Source organism: Microtus pennsylvanicus, chromosome X (genome assembly GCF_037038515.1).
Source record: "Microtus pennsylvanicus isolate mMicPen1 chromosome X, mMicPen1.hap1, whole genome shotgun sequence".
Classification (NCBI taxonomy): domain Eukaryota; kingdom Metazoa; phylum Chordata; class Mammalia; order Rodentia; family Cricetidae; genus Microtus; species Microtus pennsylvanicus.
Window position 1 is genome coordinate 21,358,097 of NC_134601.1, and position 22,538 is coordinate 21,380,634.

Sequence of the window (22,538 nt, forward strand, 5' to 3'; positions counted from 1 at the left end):
TTGAACCTTCATATGAATGTCTTTCTTTAGGTTGGGCAAGTTTTCTTCTATAATTTTGTTGAATATATTTTCTGGGCTGTTGAGCTGTAATTCTTCTCCTTCTTCTAACCCTGTTATTCTTAGGTTTGGTCTTTTTACTGTGTCCCAGATTTCCTGGATGTTTTGTGATGAGAATTTGTTAGATTTGCTGTTTTCTTTGATCAGTGCATTTATTTTTTCTATGGTGTCTTCAGCATATGAGATCCTTTCTTTTATCTCTTGTATTATGTTTGTTATGCTTGTCTCTGTCATCTCTGTTCATTTACCTAGGTTTTCCATATCCAGCTGGCTCTCGGTTTGTGTTTTCTTCATTGCCTCCATTTCAGTTTTCAAGTCTTAAACTGTTTCCATTATCTGCATTATCTGTTTGATTGTTTTTTCTTGGTTTCCTAGGGTATCTTTTACGTATTTACTCAATTCTTCATAATTTTTTTCCTTCTTCTCATCCATTTCTTTAAGGGAGTTTTTCACATCCTGTATAAAAGACTCTATACCTTTCATAATGTCAATTTTTTCTACTTCTTCTGGATTAGGCTGTCCAAGTCCTCCTGTTATAATTTTGCTGGGGTCTGGTGTTACCATGTTGTTTTTCACATTGTTGGAGGACTTCTTGTATTGGCACCTGCTCATCTCTTCCTTCAAATGCACTCCAATGGATCTTCTGGGACAGGATCAGGGCCCCTTGTTGGCCAGGGACCTTGCAGACAAAAGGCCTAGCTTGAAGCTTGCAGGCTTATTGAAACCACTGGTCTGAATGGTTGTCCTCAGCACAGGAACAGGACTCTTGGAGGTTGAAGGACCCTGCAGACAGAAGGGCAAACTTGGGGGGGGGTTGTGGAGCAAGGAGCCCCTGCAGCATATGCTGGAGGTGCTGTGCACTCCCCTCCAGCTGGGCAGGTGCACACTCACCCCTCTGGGTGCTTAGCCTCGGTGCAGGAACAGAAACTGTTCCTGAGCCAAGGACCTTGCAGACAGTAGGGCAGGCTTGGGGGTGGGGGCAGGGATTTGTGGAACAAAGAAGACCCTCAGCAGGCATTGAAGGGGCCCAGTGCTCCTTCCCCAGTTGTTCCACCCTGCCCCCAGCATGACACCTACTCACCAGTCTGAAAGGTTGTCCTCCACCATTCAAAATTTTTGATTTAAAGAGACATGAGTACAGATAGTTAAAAAGCGAAGCCAGTAGCTTCATAAGAAAAGAAAAAGGAGATGAGTGCTAACCCTTACTTTAGAATAGATCCTACTTGTTTTTGGCCACATTTCTTCTTCAATTTATTATTGAACTGTGTCATGGCTGAACTACCATTATTCTATGATAGAAAGTGCTATTAATTTCCTAATAAATCTTTGTTGCAAATTTGTTTGTTCTGGGTTTTATATAATCCCAACATTCAACATATGGAAGAATATGTTACATAGAAATGTTCTACAAAACTAATTACTGTGAGAAAATGACAAACATAGCACAGATGGAAGTGGTTTATCGGTTGGGGTACATAAGGCCCAATCTTCAAGATACAAAGCCTACATTTACAAATGGAATTTCAATATTGTTGAAAAAGAAATTACTCTTCTATTTCAGGCCTTTATTCAGTCTCAATACCTCTGCTAAATATTATGTCAAAACATTCACTCTGGGCCATTTTTGCCACATCCCTGATTTGTTCAAACTGTTTATGCCACGATTTTACCTCCTTTTGTTTGAAATTCAGATTTTTATTCTCAAGTGAATCTACTTTTAGCTTCCACATAATTAGGTTGTTTCTCAAGTATTTACAATTCACCCTCTTTGTTCAGATAGTTCTTAGAGACTCAGAAAGAATTGTTGGGTTCAAGATAGGAGCATGTGTTTAGTTTTAAATTAAGCATAATCCCTGATAATTAGTAAATAATTTTATGAACATGGAGAAGGGTGCTGAGGCAAGAAGCCATAATTGAAAACAGAATAATTATAGTGTCTGCCCTCACTAGAGTTTATAATTTGGATTGGAAAACACAAAATGATATTTAAATAGAATAGAACAAAGCAATCAAAATGCTAGCAGAACCTCTTGTCTACTATTTTATTTCCATTTTCTTACTCACCAAAACCAGAAGGATGTTAAGGAAATAAATCATTCTGACACTGTGATCTAAAAGTCTAGCTGAAATCTTTCTTGGTTTGCATAGACTTCCTGGTATCTAGGGGATAATTCTGTGTAATGTCTTATATTTGCCACAGAGGTGAGATAAATGACAAAGACCTGGTGTCCCCTGTGAAAGTAGTTAAGTTTGAAAGAACTATACAATCTATTGACAGTTATAACTGGTATAGCCTAAAAACTCAAAATTCATGAATATAACTTGCCATATTAAATACAAAAAAATGTGTTTAAAATATTAAGAAAAAGTAACTTTTTAAGTTTATTGCTCTTTCTTCCTTCCAAGCAGAAAATGTATGTTTTACAATAACTGGCCATATCTGATCATCTTTTACCCCACAAAACACATCCCTAACTATTATCCATCTGGCTTCTAAAATGCAACAAGCTTTCTTTGGGCACTTAAGAAAGTTGTTTCCATCTTACTGGAGATCAGTAAGTAATAATATAATATTCAGTTCAATGTTGCTTCTCAGCTGACAAACGTGGTATCTTATTTCCCTGTTGGATTACTGGTCACACCTTAATGTAAGGGGAGGAACTTGGTCCTGCCTCAATTTGATGTCATGCATTGTGCAAGCCCATTGAAGGCATATCCCTTTCTGAATGGAAATGGAGGAGGAGTGGATGGGGAAGTGATAGATGGGAAATGGGAAGGGAAAGCACAGAAGGAGTGGAAGGAAGGGAAACTTGTTGGTATGTAAAATAAATTTAAAAATGTTATTCAGGGCGGATGAAGCATGGGGGCTGCAGGTGGCAGGGACTGGCACGCAACACCGAGAGCAGATCGCCCCACTACAATTAAATCAAAGAGGTAGGCCTTTGGTTGTCAAGGTCCCTAGCAAAAGAGGAGCCGGGTCCTGTTCCTGAAGACCCTTCTGAGGGGTGAGAGGGGTCATGACCTCCGGCAGGAGCCAGAAAACAGAGCGAGGGCATTTTGTATGAAGAGCCCCTGGCCAGCAGGAAAACCTGAACTGGTTTTAAAAGACCCATTAGATAGCATAGATAGGAGGAGATGGGCAGGCGCCAAGGCAAAAATTTACCCAATAATCTCAAACACAACATGAAAACACCAGAACCCAATGATCTTACAACAGAAGGACTTGAACACCCTAACACAGAAAAAGTGGAAAAAATTGACTTTATGAAAGCAATAGAGTCCCTTAAACAACATGTGAAAAATGCCCTTATAGAAATGGATGAGAAGTATAACAAAAAGTTTGAAGAAATGAGTAAATATGTACATGATACCCTGGGAAACCAAGAAAAAATTATCAAACAGGTAATGGAAACAGTTCAAGAATTGAAAACTGAAATGGAAGCAAGGAACAAAACACAAATGGAGGAACAGTTGGATAGGGAAAATCTAGGTCAACGAGCAGAGCCTACAAAAACAAGCATAATCAATGGAATACAAGAGATAGAAGAAAGAATCTCAGATTCTGAGGACACCATAGAGAAAATAAAAGCACTAATCAAAGAAAACAGCAAAGCCAACAAATACTCATCACAAAACATTCAGGAAATATGGGACACAATAAAAAGACCAAACCTAAGAATAATAGGAATAGAAGAAGGAGAAGAGTCACAGCTCAAAGGCCCAGAAAATATTTTTAACAAAATTATAGGAGAAAACTTTCCCAACATAAAGAAAGATATTCCTTTGAATATTCAAGAAGCATACAGAACACCAAACAGACTGGATCAAAGAAAAATACCCCCTTGCCATATAATAATCAAAACACTAAATACACAGGTTAAGAAAGAATATTAAGAGCTGCAAGGGAAAAAGGCCAAGTAACTTATAAAGGTAAACCGATCAGACTTACACCTGACTTCTGTATGGAAACCATGAAAGCCAGAAGGTCCTGGATAGAGGTACTTCAGAAGCTAAGAGACCATGGATGTAAGCCCAAACTACTATACCCAGCCAAGCTACTGTTCACTATCAATGGAGAAATGAAGATATTCAAGGATAAGAACAAATTTAAACAATATGTAGCCACAAATCCAGCCATACAGAAAGTAATAGAAAGAAAATCGCAACCCAAGGAACCCAACATTGCCAACACTGCCTACAATAACTCAGGCATCTAGCGACCCTTCACCAGCACAACTCAAAGAAGGGAGACGACACACAAACTCTACTACCAAAAACAATAAGAATAACTGGAGTAAACAACCACTGGTCATTAATATCACTTAATATTAATGGGCTCAATTCACCTATGAAAAGGCACAGGCTAAGAGATTGGATACAAAAACAGGATCCAACTTTCTGCTGTTTGCGAGAAACACATCTCAACCACAAAGACAGGCATCTACTCAGAGTAAAGGGTTGGGAAAAGGTGTTTCAAGCAAATGGTCCTAAGAAAAAAGCAGTAGTGGCCATACTAATTTCTAACAAAACTGACTTCAAACTAAATTCAATCAGAAGAGATTGAGATGGACACATTATACTCATAACAGAAACAATTCATCAGGATGAAGTCTCAATCCTGTATATCTATGCCCCTAATAAAAAAGTACCCATTTATGCAAAAGAAATATTACTAGAACTCAAGACAGACATCAAACCACACACACTAGTAGTAGGAGACTTCAATACACCTCTCTCTCCAAGGGACAGGTCAATCAGACAGAAACCTAATAGAGAATTAAGAGAATTATTGGAGGTAATGAAGAAAATGTATTTAACAGACATCTATAGAACACTCCACCCAAATAGGAAAGAATATACCTTCTTTTCTGCAGCTCATGGAACCTTCTCGAAAATTGACCACATACTTGGAAACAAATAAAACCTCCACAGATACAAAAAAATATCAGTGTCCACCTGTGTCTTAACAGATCACCATGGATTAAAGTAGAAGGCAACAACAATGCTACTCCCAGAAAAACTACAAATTCATGGAAACTGAACAGTCAACTACTGAACTACACCTGGGTCAAGGAAGAAATTAAGAAAGAAATTAAAATCTTCCTTGAATTTAATCAAAATAAAGAGACAACATACTCAAACCTATGGGACACGATGAAAGCAGTGTAAGAGGAAAGTTCATAGCACTAAGTGCCCACTTAAAGAAAATGGAGAAAACATACATCGGGGACTTAACAGCATACCTGAAAACTTTAGAAAAAAAATGCAGATGTACCCAGGAGTAGCAGAAGACTGGAAATAATAAAACTGAGGGCAGAAATCGACAAAATAAAAACACAGAAAACAGTCCAAAGAATCAATGAAACAGAAAGTTGGTTCTTGGAGAAAATCAACAAGATCGACAAACCCCTATCCAAACTAATTAAACAACAGAGAGAGAACATGCAAATAAATAAGATCAGAAATTAAAAGGGGGACATAACCACAGACATAGAGGAAATTCAGAGAATCCTTAGATCTTACTACAAAAGCCAGTATGCCACAAAACTAGAAAATACGAAAGAAATGAACATTTTTTAAGATAAGTACCATATACCAAAACTAAACCAAGACCAGGTGAATGATCTAAATAGACCTGTAAGTCGCAAAGAACTACAAACTGTTATCAAAAAATCTCCCTTCCAAAAAAAGCCCAGGACCAGATGGTTTCATTGTAGAATTCTATCAGAACTTCCAAGAAGACCTAATACCTATACTCATTAATGTATTTCACAATATAGAAACAGAAGACTCATTACCTAATACCTTTTATGAAGCTACAGTTACCCTGATACCAAAACCACACAAAGACCCAACCAAGTAAGAGAATTATAGGCCTATCTCACTCATGAATATCGACGCAAAAATTCTCAACAAAATACTGGCAAACTGAATCCAAGAACACATTAGAAAAATTATCCATTATGATCAAGTAGGCTTCAGCCCAGAGATGCAGGGCTGGTTCAACATACGAAAATCTATCAATGTAATCCACCATATAAATAAACTGAAAGAAAAAAAAATCATATGATCATTTCATTAGATGCTGATAAAGCATTCGACAAAATTTAACACCCCTTAATGATAAAGGTCTTGGAGAGACTAGGGATACAAGGGTCATACCTAAATATAATAAAAGCTATTTACAGCAAGCCGACACCTAACATTAAATTAAACAGAGACAAACTCAAAGTCATCCCATTAAAATCAGGAACACGACAAGGATATCCACTCTCTCCATACCTCTACAATATAGTGCTTGAAGTTCTTGCAATAGCAATAAAACAACATATGGGGATCAAGGGGATTTGTATTGGAAAGGAAGAAGTTAAGCTTTTGTTATTTGCAGATGATATGGTAGTATACATAAGCGACCCTAAAAACTCTACCAAAGAACTCCTACAGCTGATAAGCACCTTTAGTTATGGCAGGATACAAGATAAACTCCAAAAAATCAGTGGCCTTCCTATACACTAAGGATAAGGAAACAGAGAGGGAAATCAGAGAAGCATCACCCTTCACAATAGCCACAAATAACATAAAATATCTTGGGGTAACTTGGACCAAGGAAGTGAAAGATGTATTTGACAAGAACTTTAAGTCTTTGAAGAAAGAAATTGAAGCAGACACCAGAAAATGAAAGGATCTCCCCTGCTCTTGGCTTGGGAGGATCAACATAGTAAAAATGGCAATTCTACCAAAAGTAATCTATAGATTCAATGCAATCCCCATCAAATTCCCATCAAAATTCTTCACAGATCTGGAGAAGACAATAATCAGCTTTATATGGAAAAACAAAAAACCCAGGATAGCCAAAACACTCTTATACAATAAAGGATCATCTGGAGGCATTACCACCCCTGACTTCAAACTCTATTACAGAGCTACAGTATTAAAAACAGCTTGGTATTGGCATAAAAACAGAGAAGTCGACCAATGGAATCGAATAGAAGACCCGAATTTTAACCCACAAACCTATGATAACCTCATTTTCGATAAAGGAGCTAAAAGTATACAATGGAAGAAAGAAAGTATCTTCAACAAATGGTGCTGGCAAAACTGGATGTCTACATGTAGAAGAATGAGAGTAGATCCATATCTATTGCCATGCACAAAACTCAAGTCCAAATGGATTAAAGACCTCAATATCAGTCCGAACACACTGAACCTAATAGAAGAGAAAGTGGGAAGTACTCTACAACACATGGGCACAGGAGACCACTTCCTACATATAACCCCAGCAGCACAGACATTAAGGGCCTCATTGAATAAATGGGACCTCCTGAGACTGAGAAGCTCCTGTAAAGCAAAGGACAGTGTCACTAAGACACAAAGGCATCCCACTGACTGGGAGAAGATCTTCACCAACCCCGCAACTGACAAAGGTCTGATCTCCAAAATATATAAAGAACTCAAGAAACTAGACCGTAAAACTCTAATCAATCCAATTATAAAATGGGACACGGAGCTGAACAGAGAATTCTCAAGAGAAGAAATTCAAATGGCCAAAAGACACTTAAGGTCATGCTCAACTTCCTTAGCAATCAGGGAAATGCAAATCAAGACAACTTTAAGATACCATCTTACACCTGTCAGAATGGCTAAAATAAAAAACACCAATGATAGCCTTTGCTGGAGAGGTTGTGGAGTAAGGGGAACACTCATCCATTGCTGGTGGGAATGCAAACTTGTGCAACCACTTTGGAAATCAGTGTGGCGGTTTCTCAGGAAATTCGGGATCAACCTACCCCTGGACCCAGCAATACCACTCTTGGGAATATACCCAAGAGATGCCCTATCATACAACAAAAGTATATGCTCAACTATGTTCATAGCAGCATTATTTGTAATAGCCAGAACCTGGAAACAACCTAGATGCTCTTCAATGAAAGAATGGATAAAGTAAGTATGGAATGTATACATATTAGAGTACTACTCAGTAGTAAAAAAACAATCACTTCTTCAATTTTGCATACAAATGGACAGAAATAGAAAACACTATCCTGAGTGAAGTAAGCCAGACCCAAAAAGAGGAACATGGGATGTACTCGCTCATATTTGGTTTCTAGCCATAATCAAAGGACATTGAGTCTGTAATTAGTGATCCTAGAGAAGCTAAATAAGAAGCTGAACCCAAAGAAAAACATATAGGCATCCTCCTGAATATTAACCTTCATCAGGCGAGGAAAGGAGACAGAGATAGAGACCCCTTTTGGAGCACCGGACTGAAATCCCAAGGTCCAAATCAGGAGCAGAAGGAGAGAGAGCACGAGCAAGGAACTCAGGACTGTGAGGTGCACCCACACACTGAGACAATGGGGATGTTCTATCGGGAACTCACCAAAGCCAGCTGGCCCGGGCCTGAAAAAGCATGGGATAAAACCGGACTCGCTGAACATAGGGGACAATGAGGACTACTGAGAACTCAACAACAATGGCAATGGGTTTTTGATCCTACTGCATGTACTGGCTTTGTGGGAGCCTAGGCAGTTTGGATGCTCACCTTACTAGACCTGGATGGAGGTGGGTGGTCCTTCGACTTCCTACTGGGCAGGGAACCCTGATAGCTCTATGGGCTGACAAGGGAGGGGAACTTGATTGGGGGAGAGGGAGGGAAATTGGAGAAGGTGGCGGGGAAGAGACAGAAATCTTTAATAAATAAATAAACGAAAAAAATGTATTCAAATTAAAAGAAGTCTCAGCTGAATTTTATCACTTAAAGGGAATCATAATGAGGTCAAAAACAGCATAAACAAGATTTCTAGAGGAAATCCCTTTCTTCTGTTTTCCTCCTTCCTCCTGCCATATTTTTCTGCAATACAATAACTGCCTCAATCATTCCTACTATTAATAATTGATTATCAATGGTAATTAAAATATCTCTATTTGTTTATTTGTTAAAAGTCAATAAAAATGACTATCCTTCAAATTTTATGAACAACTCTGTTTGCTATATTTACTAATACGTGTTCAGATAATAGCTGCATATAATAACAAAATAATGGATATTCTCCTGATTATGGATGGCATATCTCTACATATATTCATAATAAGGTAAAAAAATCATAAGTGAATATTACTAACTTTATTTATTCTTCTTTAATATAATAAGAAAACTCAAAACTCTGGTTGTTAAAGTATAGTTTTAATATGACTTATTCATCTTCCAAATATTCCAAAGCTCTCAGCTGGTTATACATTACAAAGATCTGTCAGTTACTGTTGGGAGCAGTAATTGACAGATCCTGAATTTCTTGTAATCCCCTGATCTGAGTGCCTACAGCTGTTCTGAGCACAAGACCTTCAGGAGTTCCTGATGGCAGGAGAGTGGTTTCTGGTGAGTTTGGCTGGGGCGTGTCTATCTCTATATAATCTGCCCCTGAACACAATAAAGGGGGCATCTTGGGGAATTCAAGGATGACCCGTGTTGCTGTCTCTCTGTCTGTGTGTGTTTGTGTATTTTAACCTCCAGCCCCTTGCCCGAAGCTCAGTAACTGGGTGCCAGCACACAGCACGCAGACATGGGGCATTGTATGCAGCAAATTACTCTAGGCTAAACTCACAGGGACAAATAGATGCTCAAGGTACATGAATGCAACAACTTAGAGACCTGATCATTATTTCCATGATGATCAGTATGTCTTCGGAAAAATCATACTTGAAATGTTAATTTGAGAAGAATTAATTAATTTTATTTACCTATGTCTGTTTTACACTAGATTGTTGCTTAAATATATCCAGTTATTTTTTGACCCCAAGTCAGGAAAAGTCTTTTAGAACATTCTTACAATTCAGTGATTCACACATAGTGCTCATCTTGGAATTAACAACAAAGATCACTAATAATTCCGACAGTCAAAAGCACATTTCATAGTTTATATGTGAATTTACACTTATACCAAACTCTCATTTGTGTTAGGGTGATCAAAATGAAATTTTACTTCAGTGGAGAACTAAGAACAGCCATTCAGTGTTAAGACTTTTCAAACTTATTATTGTTGTGTTCTTTTGTAAATGAAACCTCAAAACCATGAATATATTGGCCTTTTGAATATAAAGAGAAAATTTGAATATTACTATGAGTGTATGTTTCCCTCAACTAAGAAACCTGCTTTTACATTTTAGTAAAATGACAATATATTAAGAAAACACCCAAAGTTATCCCTACAATGGTGGCTATGTTATGTAACATGGTATTCTCATTCTGTAGATTATAACATTCTGATGTCTTTTCCAATATCATGTAGAATTTTAATGCTGCATTTGTTAAATTATTGAAATCAATAAAAAGCTTTGTGAGAAGTAGATTCCTTGTGTGGAATATTATTTTAAGATGTATTATATTAGTTTATGCTGTGAACAGTTCTTTAATGATGCAAAGATATGTTTTTTTTTTATATTGCCCTTGTTTAACTCTGTGAAACTCTATTACTTTACCTGTCTAAAACACCTGATTAGTCTAATAAAGAGCTGAATGGCCAGTAGCTAAACAGAAGATGGGTGGGTCAGGCAGGCTGAGGGAATAAAAGAACAAGAAATTTGGGAAGAAAAAGATCAAAGAATGATAGAAGAAGAAGTGTGATTTCAGGGACCAGTCACCCAGCCACCCAGGTATACAGCCAGACATGGATTAAGAAGTTAAAAAAAAAGGTATGCAGAAATAGAGAAAGGTAAAAGCCCAGTGGAATAAAGTAAATGAGATATTTTAAGTTAAAAAAAAACTGGCTAGCAATAAGCCAAACTAAGGTAAAACATTTATAAGAAAGAATTCTACATGTAATTTAGTTGGATCTGGGTGACAAGTCTGCAAAGAGCCAAAGAACTAAGACAAAAGAGTAAGCGCCAAAGAGTGAAAGAGTGAAAATACAGCAACAGATGCTTCCTTTTTTAAAAGTAATATTTACAGCTAAGGAATATCACAAACCTAATACAATTTTTTAAAATCATATTCTGTACATTTAGTATTTGATTTCATAAGAATCTTCTTTGCTATCTAGTATCCCCCAATTTCCTACACTAAAATAATCTTATTTGGTTATCATCAATGTGTACTTAATCTCTTCTATTCTTGTATCGCTTCTTTCAAACACTTAAAATCTAGCAATTTGCTGTCTATTCAGTCCAAAGAGATTATCTTTTAAAATTACATGAACTTGGTATTTAGTAAAATCACACTTTTTAATTGTTTTCAAACTTTAATTTTATTAATAAAATTCATCTGCAATAGCATGAAATCCACAATTAAATTCTATTAAAGCTTTGAATGACAAATTATCCTGTTTTGTCATTTCCTTCTTGCTTCACTTTACTAAACAAATGTCGTAGAGTAGGAACATTTACTTTGGAAGAAAAGATTAATCCATTTTTTAAGAACTGTGTAACATAATATTTTAATCTCAGTTATTGGCAAAAGTAGTGAGTACTTCATATCTAAGTCCATCTTTCTGTTAAATAAATTCATGTGTTTTGAAAACTGTCATTCACTGAAAAATCCAATAGTTCACGTATTTCAAAATACTTGAGAATCAGAAGGAACTTCTTTAAAATTTGTGATCTTATCTTCTTTGATCGAATCTTTCTTTAAATAAAAAGTAACAACTAATATAGAATGGATTTTTTTTTCAGGAGAATGGATAGAACTGGAGATTATCATGTTAAGTAAAACTCAAGTCCAAATGATTTAAGGATCTAACATAAATCCAGCCTAACTGAATATCATTGAAGAGAAAGTGGGGAGTAGCCTTGAATGCATTTGTACAGAGACCACATCCTAAATATAACAACAGTGTCACAGCCACTGAGAGCAACAATTAATAAATAGGACCTCCTCAAACTGAGAAACTTCTGTAAGGCAAAGGGTACAGTAAAAAAGACACAATGGCTGCCTATAGAATGGGAAAAGATCTTCATCAACTCCACATCAGACAGGACTGATCTTCAAAGTGTACAAAATGTACAAATTACTCAAGAATCTATTCTTATTTTGTTATCAAAATACCAAATAATCATATTAAAAATGAAGTACAGATCTAAAAAAAATTCTCAGCAGAAGAATCTCAAATTGCTAGAAGACACTTAAGAAATTGCTCAACATCCTTAGCAATCAAGGAAATGAAAATCAAAATGACTCTGTGATACCATCTTACACCAGTCAGACTGGCTAAGACCAAAAACCTGGTGACTGCTTATGCTGGAGAGGATGCAGAGTAAGGCAAACACTCCTCAATTACTGGTAGGAGTGCAAACTTGTACAGTCACCATGAAAATTATTCTGGTAGTTTCTCAGAAAATTGGGAATCAATCTACCTCAAGACTCAGCAATACCACTGTTGAGATATACTCAAATGACTCACATTCATATGAAAAGGACATTTGCTCAACTATATTATATCATAGCAGCATTATTTGTAATAGGACCTAGAAACAACCTAGATGCCCCTCAACCGAGGAATAGATAAAGAAAGTTTAACACATTTACAGAATGGAGTGCTACTCAGTGGTTAAAAATAAAAGATATCTTAACATTTGCAGGCAAATGGATGGAATTAGAAGAAATCATTCTGAGTGAGGTAATCCAGACCCAGCAAGACAAACACAGTGTGTTGCAGGAAGCTGCTAGCTATTTTCCAGCCGCTTAGTCCCAAAATAATCACACAGAAACTATACTAATTAAATCATTGTATGGCCCATTAGCTCTAGCTTCTTATTGGCTAACACTTTCATATTAATTTAACCCATTTCTATTAATCTGCATATTACCACGTGGCTGTGGCTTACCAACTAACGTTCTAGACATCTGTCTCTGGTGGGGCTACATGGCTTCTCAATCCTCTGCTGGAACAGGAAACGGCAAACAAATATTGCAGTCAGAAAAGAAGCTGGATGTGCTCTTTCAAAGGCTACTGGTGGTAGGAATTCCTACAACACCTCCACCTTTTGTATCAATAGAATAACAGAAGCCAGAATCCTTGAAGCAGACCAATGACTCATTGCAATGAACACACAAATAAAATTTTCTGCATTAAAGTGTGTACTATGTGGATACACTGGACCACACGACAACTTCCAAACCAGATTTCTGTTTGTTCATTTATTTGTATTATTTTGTTTTATATTTGGGGGTGTAAGGATAGAGAGCAGAAATTAGAGGACCGGGAGATCAGTGGAATCAGGATGCATTATGTGAAATTCAAAAAAATCAATGAATTTTTTAAAAGTATCAGCTCATCATAACAGTGATTTTGAAAATTAAGTAGAAATGCATGCATTCTCTGAGCCCACAAGATCTTCTATTGATTGTTACAGTATGTATAGGTGTCTAGAATGTTCAGATTAGTGTATTTGAAGATTTCCTATCTGTTTTATTGTATTAGATGTACATCAGGATTTCATTGTTTTATAAAGAATTTCCAGCAGATATCTTGTTATTTTATCTCATATTTTACATACATTGTCAAGTAGAAGATGAAATATTTTCAGTGAAATCATTGGCTTCAATCTGTGTTTCCATAGCACTTAGTGCATATAATCCCTGGAAGGACACAAATATAATCACTTAGTATGTTAATTTTCATGAACAATTTTGCACAATAATTTATTTCTGTCTTTGTTTTCTCATATTCAACTTAACTGTAGCTGCAATTATTATTCTAATAAATTATTATCGGTGCTTTTGGAATTACCAAAATAAATTAAGCAATGGCATTTTCTCTTTAAAATACAAAGTAGTCTTTTTTTTGGGTTTTTCAAAATAGTGTTTTCTATGTAGTTCTGGCTGTCCTGGAACTCACAGGTATCTGCCTGCCTCTGCATCCCAAGAACTGGGATTAAAGTTGTATACAACCGTGCCTGGCTCTCATCACCCACATGGTAGCTCGCAACTGTCTGTAGCTCTAGTTCTAGGGGACTTGACACCTTCACACAGCTAAAACACCAATGCACATAAGGCATCAATCAATTAATTAATTAAATCAAATAAATAAATAAATTCAAGGTATGGATGCTATATCACAATTTTCTATAATCTATCCTTTCCTTAAAAATCTATCTGACAGATAAGGTGGCATACTTCTTTAATTTACATACTTGAGAAACAAAGGCAGGAGGAAATCTGTGAGTTCTGAGACAACATGATCTACATAGTGAATTCTAGCACACCCAGGTTTGCATAGAGAGACTCTGTCTCATAAAATAAAACAAAAGACTCCCAATATAAATAAATAAATGGAATCTATATGACAGAAAAAAATCATAAATTTGTTTAAACTGGAACTTCTCACTTTGATAGGTATAAAAGCATACTAAAAATTTGGTTAATGCACCTAACCTAAATAGTCTGAAAATAGAGTGAAATTTGCATAAATCATATTGATAAGAAATAGGCAAAACTTTTCAAGAAGTTAAAGGAAAACAAAAATTGAATATAAAAATAAAATGAAGCTTTAATTGATCTTTGCCCAAAATTTAAGAGACCTGCTTAAAATATTTCTAAACCTCACTTTAGATATCCATGAGAGAGAAATAATTCTTACTTTTGAATCAGGACTACTTGTATAAGATATCAAAATTCAGTGATCATAATTTCAAATAAAAATTTCTGATAAAGTATAACATCAGTTTTATAATAATCCTCACAAATTTCCTAACTAGATTCACTCATACCTTATCATTGCACTGCAAATAAGGGAGTTTTGTTGTTGCTTTGGTCTTAAACAGGGTTTAAATTTGTCTTAAACTTATAATCCTCTTTCACAACTTACTAAGTAGTGAGGTTACATGTGTGTTCCAACAAACCCAAGTTTCACTTCTGACTGCTTCTTATTCATGCAAACATTCAGAAATTTTCATTTACCTTATATTCAAACTTACGTTATTTGGTTTATTTCTCATTATGCTCTTACATATTGAGGGTGAGGATATTGTTGTTCTTTTTTTTTTTTTGATTCCTAACAGCTATGCATAGTAAACATACAGTTATTAATAGCATTGTAGAAAGATGCAAAGTCTTATTTCCTTTTAAGGAGAGTAATATAAAATAGTATAATGTCTCAAGATAAGCATATAATCAATAGAAATAATATCCCTGAAGTCCTGCAGTATCAGTGTAGAGCAGAAAGAAAATTAAAATAGAATGGGAAATGCATGCTTTTCTTTAACTTGTCACATTCCTAAAAATCTTTTAGCTGCTATAGAAAGCAGAAATATGTTGTTAGCTGTTATGTTTCCAACCTGGCAAAAACAGCTGAGGTGCCTACTTGACATATCAAAGCAGATGCTGCCCACCAGGCTCTCCCTGTATTTCTCAGTTCCTGCATATTACAAAACCCTCCTGACTGGCATTCCCCACCCTTACCCTAAACTTCTATATCCCAGGGGCTGGGCTATCCTTTCCCTACCTGTTCTTCCCTATGTAATCTAAAGATTTGGTTACCTGACCTGTCATCTACTCTCTTTTGGGCCTCCTACCTGCTGCAGATGGTCCAACTCTCTCCCATCTCCCTTCCCTCTGCTATATCCTCACAAAGCTCAGTGTCATATCCACTCTGGACTCTTCCAAATGTCCCTGACTCTGACTATGCTCTCCCACATATCTATAATAAACTTTCTCCTCCACTATACCTAGGGCCAGACATGTTCCCTTCCATTCTTTCTCTCTTTCTTTTTTTTAATATACTGATGAAACCAGTAATTTCAGCATCAGATGAATGAAAAATGAAAAAAAAACAAGAAATAAAAAGGAAAGAACATGACTGATCCTGGGTATGGTGGTGGAGAATATTTACTATAGAAAAATGGGAGAGCATAGCCAGAGAGAGGGACATCTTGGAGAGTCCAGAGTAGCAATGGAAATGATTTTATGGTTGGGGGTCATTACAACCTGAGGAAATGTATTAAAGGTTTCAGCATTAGGAAAATTGAGAACCACTGGTTTAGAGGATTTTATTTTATAAACTTTGTGCAATTTAAAGCAATAATATGGAACTTTGCAGAATTTGAAGCAAGATTATGATTCACTGAGATATACAAAATATCCTCCAAAATAAAATTTTAGTTTTGGTCAAGGCGAAAGGGACACACACCCAAATCCTCACAAGTGATAGACACCAGTCCATCGGGAAGGTTCAGGAAAAGAAAGAAACATTACTCCATCAATTAGTTGAGGCCAAAAAGAATAACAAGAATTAGAATATACAAACTCAACTTCATCTTTTTTTAACTTTTCATGGTGAAGTACACATTTGGAAAACATAAAAAGAAACATCGAAAAAAAAAAAACCTAACTGTTATGTCTGGTATTTGTAAGTAACTTATATTAGCATTTAATGTCAATAATTTTTATGTTGTGAATTTATATTCATTGCCTTTAACTGTCAAAATTTTCCCACAAACATTAAATCCAAAGGAAATAAAGCATTCTAAAAATAGGTTTTACTCATTTCTATCTTGGATACTACAAACTCCACAAAATCAAAATATGTATGATAGTAAAAATAATGACCACTCTAAATTAGACAAAGCTAGTACCTGGAACTTATAATTGTCCTATTAAAAGGAAAATGAAAAACTTAAAATTTTGAAAAAAAAATGTGCCAAGCCCTCTGCATACATCCTGTGGTTGTTTATCTTGGCGTTTTTGCTGAACTTCTAACAGTAGAAGTAGGGCTATCTCTGACCCTTTTTTGTACTTGTCAGACTGTTATCCTCTTACTGCATTGCCTTATCACGCCTTGATAGGAGACTTTGTGCCTGGTCTTACTGTAACTTGTTATGCTGCATCTGTTTATAGCATGAAATCCTACTCTTTTCTGAAGGGAAACAGAAAAGGAGTGAATCTTGGGGAGAGGAGAAGTAGGATGGGCTACTAGGAGAAGTGGAAAGAGAGGAAACTGTAGTCAGGATGTAAGGAGTGAGAGAAGAATTCTAGAAAATAAAAAGAGATGAGATTATCCTGGATTATCAAAATAGAAGCAGATTCAAAGACAAAAAAGGCAGAGGAGTAGGCCTGAAAAAAAGGCAAGCTCCATGAGAGCAGAAGCCAGGAGCCAATGAAGTCCTGACACACTGGTGGACCAAGACTGAGCCAATGACCTGGTCCATGGCAGAACTGAGATAGTGAAATTCACGTGAACAGGTACAGGGGAGTAACCACTGAGCGAATAAATCAAAGCCAGAGACTGCTGAGGGTGCAGACATGAGTCTGGGACCTTAAAGGGAGTAGACCCAGTGGGTCTGGGTGTGATTCTAGGACCTCTGAGAAACTGGGCAGGACCTCTGTTAGTCTGGGCAAGAATCTTGGTCCTACAAGAGATTAGGCAGAAATCAGAGATCTCTGAGGGTCCAGACATGAGTTTGAGACCCCAGAGGGAGTAAGCCTGAGCCAGGACAACTGAGGGTCCAGGCATTGGTCTGGGACATCAAAGGGAATAGGTGGGAACCAGAAAACTCTGTGGGTCTGAGTATGAGTTTGGGATGTCTGAGGGAGTAAGCCTGAGCCAGGTCCTCTGTGATTCTGGGCACACCCAAGCCTGGAAACTCTGAGGGATTAGACCAGAGCCAGAGAATTTTGCAGGACCAGCTCCAAGCCAGGGGCCTCTGCAGGAGGAGATCCAGGATTTACAGAAACAAGTCAAAGCCAGTAACATAGTCCAAAGTAGACCTGAAACAGCAAACTCCAAGGGAGCAGAGCAAGCCTAGCATTGCTGAGTAATCTCCTGGAACACAGAGGAACCAAGGGGGTAACTAGAACTGTGGCACTGACTGTACCATGAGGAACAACCATCTGAGCTTTGGATTCACTGACACCTAAAAGGATCTCAGACAGCCCCAACCACACCTATTAAAAGAAAAGATGAGTAGAAAAGATAAGAACTCATGCAGCACCACAAAGAGCAACACAACACCAGTAAAACCTAAAGACCCTACAGCAGCAAGACCTGAACAACCAAATATAGATGAAGCAGAAGAAAATTATCTAAAAAATAACTTCAAGAGAATGTTTGAAACTCTTAAAGGTCAAATGAGAAATTCCCTTAAAGAAATAGAGGAAATATGGATGTAACTTGGATGAAAAGAATTTCTGTGCTGCACGCTCAGTCTCAGAAATAAAGTGCTGAGTGCCGCTCCTACCTGGTGGCCCCAGAGCTAGCACAAAATGGTATGTCTTCCATTTTGAAATTTTCCTGACTCAGCAGCAGGAACAAACCTGTGTTGTTTTAAAATGCCGGCTTTCAGGGCAAACTCTGACTGTTGGAGGCAGGAGGGCGGGCAACAGAGAGAGGACTTGAGTGTTGTCTGTTGCAGCTTGTTTGATGGCAAGGACATTGAAACACTGTAGACTTGTGGCACTGAGCATGGCTACAGCCAGTACCTCAGCCATGAGGCTGGAAAGCTAAGGAATGGGCTGGATCCAGCCGTCAAAGCCACGCATTTAGTCCTACTGAAATTGCTTGGTAAATTAAAGACTCATGTGGTCAGAAAAAGAGAGATATACAGTAAAGAGAGATTCAAAGACAGAAAAAATTTCTGAATGGTTTAAAGTGTGTTAAAAATATATGCAGACTAAAAGTTGAAGTTCTTAAAGCAAAAAACAAAAAAAAGGAAGAGAGTTGTTGTGTGTGGTAGTACACACCTTTAATCCCAACACTTGGGAAGCAGGGGGAGACAGACCTCTGTGACTTCAAGGTGTGGTAGCACATGCCTTTAATCCCAGTGCCTAAAAGGCAGAGACAAACAGATCTCTGTGAGTTCAAGGTGTAGTAGCAAACACCTTTAATCCCAATGCCTGGGAGGCAGAGACAGGCCAATCTCTGAGAGTTCAAAGACAGACTGGTCTACAGAGTTATACGCTCAAAAAGGAAAAAGTTAACCTAGGAATGTCACAGCTTAGATTCTTAAGCGCCTAGTGACTTAAAGGCACAAATCAAAAGTACTCCTGGATAGTAAAAAATTGCAGATTCACAATAGGACAGATTCAGACCACTAAATGAGTCACACTGTTGGATGAATGTACGTAGGCTTGGGAGAGAGAAGAAAAAGAATATAGAGAATAAAGTTAATGGTTTAAAAAAAAAGGTAAAGTCTTTAAAGAGACAGAGTACAGATAGTTAAGAGATTAAAAGAAATAAAGAAACATAAGCCATGTAAAAATGGAAAATTCACAGAGAGTCTGGATTATGTACATTGTGTTTTCTTTAAAATTTTTGACTGTGAAGGAGCTAAGTACAGAGAGACATTTCATTATATGGGCTGCCAAGTGGAACCAGAATGGATATCATGAGGGTATGATTTCAGAATTTGGGTCTAAGGATATGATGCTTTGGAGAGGGTCTTCTTTTGTTTTCACAGAGGACCAGACCCTGTGGATTGCATCTATCCTGATATGGTATGATAGACCACGACCTCCCGAAAGGTTCCTGTGAATACCCTCAAAAAATTACTTCACTCAACTGCCAACTGAGATAAACCTGGCACACAGGATACACTCTAAATGATCTGATTAACAGCGTCCCCATTCAGCAGGAAGCAGTTTGGAGAGAAAAAACTGCGCCCATGTTCCCAAATATGGTTTATAAATGTTCTTTTACATTTAAAGGGGGATATGATATAGATGTGAATAATTTGCATTAGTATAGATTTTGCTTTCTTGGTTAGATTTTCTAGATATATAGAGATATATTTTAGATAGACATTCTTCATGTCTTTCAAAGATTACAGAATATGACATTTAATGTTTTAATAACTGAGGACTTTTCATGACAATGAGACACTCTGCTCCTGGCAACACCAATGTACTTCAAGAGGAAGATGGGCATCAAAGAGGCTCCTTATGGAGTTTGATAGCTATTTGGGCAAGAAACTGCTCTTGCCTGGACTATTGCATAAACTGGACACAGATAACCCACAGAAAGAGGACTACTGAACTTGCCTAAGGTGAGATTATCTTTAGGGGTTCCTGATTCATGAAAGAGTCTGTGAGACATTCTGCAGGACACAACAGATAGTGACTGAATTGACTTTGAATTTTCCTGCTTCATGGAAATGTCTGCTGGATACCATGGGCCTGAAGGCTAAAGATGGATGCCCCAATGGTACAGAGGAACTTTGGGTGAATGTCCAGGCAGTGAGATGTCTCTGTCATTTCTAGAATTTAAAAGTTGCGTTTTTCTTGTTTGCTTAGGTCATATTGTATCTTTTTGGAGTCTTTGATGGAGTTAAGAATAGTTAGTTATAGTTATAGTTTTCCTTAGTTATGATAAAGATTATTTTTGTTATATGTAATTTTGCTATGTTAAAGTTAAAGCCTTCCTTTTTTTTTCTTTAAACAGAAAAAGGGGAAATGATGGAGGAAGGTCATTGGCTAATAAAGGAACTGCCTTGGCCCATTTTATTGGTTAGAACATAGGTAGGTGGAGTAAACAGAACAGAATGCTGGGAGGAAGAGGAAGTGAGCTCAGACTCCACAGCTCTCCTCTTGGGGGCAGACGCCTCAGAGAGACGCCATGCTCCCAGCTCCCAGGCAGACGCATGCGATGAAGCTCCGACCCAGGATGGAAGTAGGCTAGAATTTTCCCGGTAAGTGCACCTAGCTGTGCTACATAGAATATTAGAAATGGGCTAGTCCAGGTGCGAGAGTTAGCCTAGAAGAGGCTAGATAGAAATGGACCAAGCAGTGTTTAAATGAATACAATTTGTGTGTTGTTATTTCGGGCATAAGCTAGCAGGTGGCTAGGGTGTTGGGGATGCAGCCCCGCCGCTCATACCACTGCAGGCCAATCAGTTTATGGTTAATATAGACCTCTGTGTGATTTGTTCGGGACTTAATGATTATAGGAACCAGGCAAGGCAGAAAACCTCAGACAACAGAATGGTGTGCAACATGTGGACAACTGCGTCCACATAAAGCCTGACAGAGCTTGGGAAGTAATTTTAGACAGAAAAGAATAGAGTAAAGCATGGATTATTGATAGAAGCACTCTCTTGGGTGGGCTCTTCTTGCTCGAGGCAAGTGATCTAATTTAAGAGAGGCTTCCTGACTCAGGTTTAGCTGTAAAATCTTGCAGCTCTTTTAAGAGGTCCTGCCATGAAACACTTAAATGGTGTTGATGAAAAGCTGACCACATGCTTTTTCGTTTTCAGCCATAGCAGGAAAAAAGCTGTGCCATTTTAAAATGCCAGCTTTCTGGACCACCCTGCCAGTGCTAACTCTAACTCTTTCAGGCAGGAGGTACAGATACAGAGCATTTGAGTGTGGCTTGTGAGCAGACTGATGCATCTTGCTTGGTGGCAGGGACTTTGAAACGCCATAGAGTTGTGACAATAAGCATAACTACAGCCAATATCTCTGGTACCTCCACCATGAGGCTGAAATCTCAGAAAGCTAAAGAATGGGCTGGATCCAGCCACCAAATCCACAGATTTAATCCTCTTCATAATGCTTAGCAAATTAAAAACTCACATGGTCAGAAAAAGAAAGATATACAGTGGAGCTTCAAAGATGAAGAAAATCTCTAAACTTTTTACAGTGTGTTTATGCATGAACATTCTGACCAATGCTCTCAAGAGCATCAGCAATGCAGAGAAGAGAGGCAAATGCCAGGTCCTGATCAGGCCCTGCTCCAAAGTCATCGTTCGGTTCCTAACCGTGATGATGAAGCACGGTTACATCAGTGAATTTAAAATCATTGACGACCACAGAGCTGGGAAGATTGTCTTGAACCTCACCGGCAGTTTGAACAAGTGTGGAGTGATAAGCCCTAGATTTGATGTGCAACTCAAAGACCTAGAATAATGGCAGAGAAATCTGCTCCCATCCCGTCAGTTTGGCTTCATTGTACTGACCACCTCAGCTGGCATCATGGACCATGAAGAGGCAAGACGAAATCACACAGGAGGGAAAATCCTGAGATTCTTTTTCTAGAGATGAAAAACATAAATAAAGAGCCTTTATGGACTGTGGAAAAAAATGAATGCAAGCGTGGGAGAATAAAGAAAGAGGTTAAAGTCCTTAAAATAAAAAAAAAAAAGACAGCAGTTGGGTTTGGTGGTATACAACTTTAATCTCAACACTTGGGAGACAGAGATAGACAGACCTCTTCAATTTCAAGGTGTGGTGGCACACACCTTTAATCCTACACTTGGAAGACTGAAGCAGGAAGATCTCTGTGAGTTCAAGGTGTGATGGCACACACCTTTAATGCCAGCACTTGGGAGGCAGAAGAAGGTAAACCTCTGTGAGTTCAAGGACAGCCTGGTCTACAGAGTGAGTTTCAGGATATGATACACAGAAACCCTATCTTTGTAAATACCCAGCTTAAGTTATTTCACTAAAGCAATAGAAAACACTTTAAACACACTAATTACTCCAAATGAATTTCATATATATATATATATATATATATATATATATATATATGTGTGTGTGTGTGTGTGTGTGTGTGTGTGTG

At 37.6% G+C, this 22,538-nt stretch overlaps 1 pseudogene; it reads left to right on the top strand.

Annotated features, from left to right (window-relative positions):
* The first annotated feature begins 21,628 nt into the window (after positions 1-21,628).
* On the top strand, positions 21,629-22,036 carry LOC142841078 (small ribosomal subunit protein uS8-like; annotated as a pseudogene).
* The last annotated feature ends 502 nt before the right edge of the window (positions 22,037-22,538 follow it).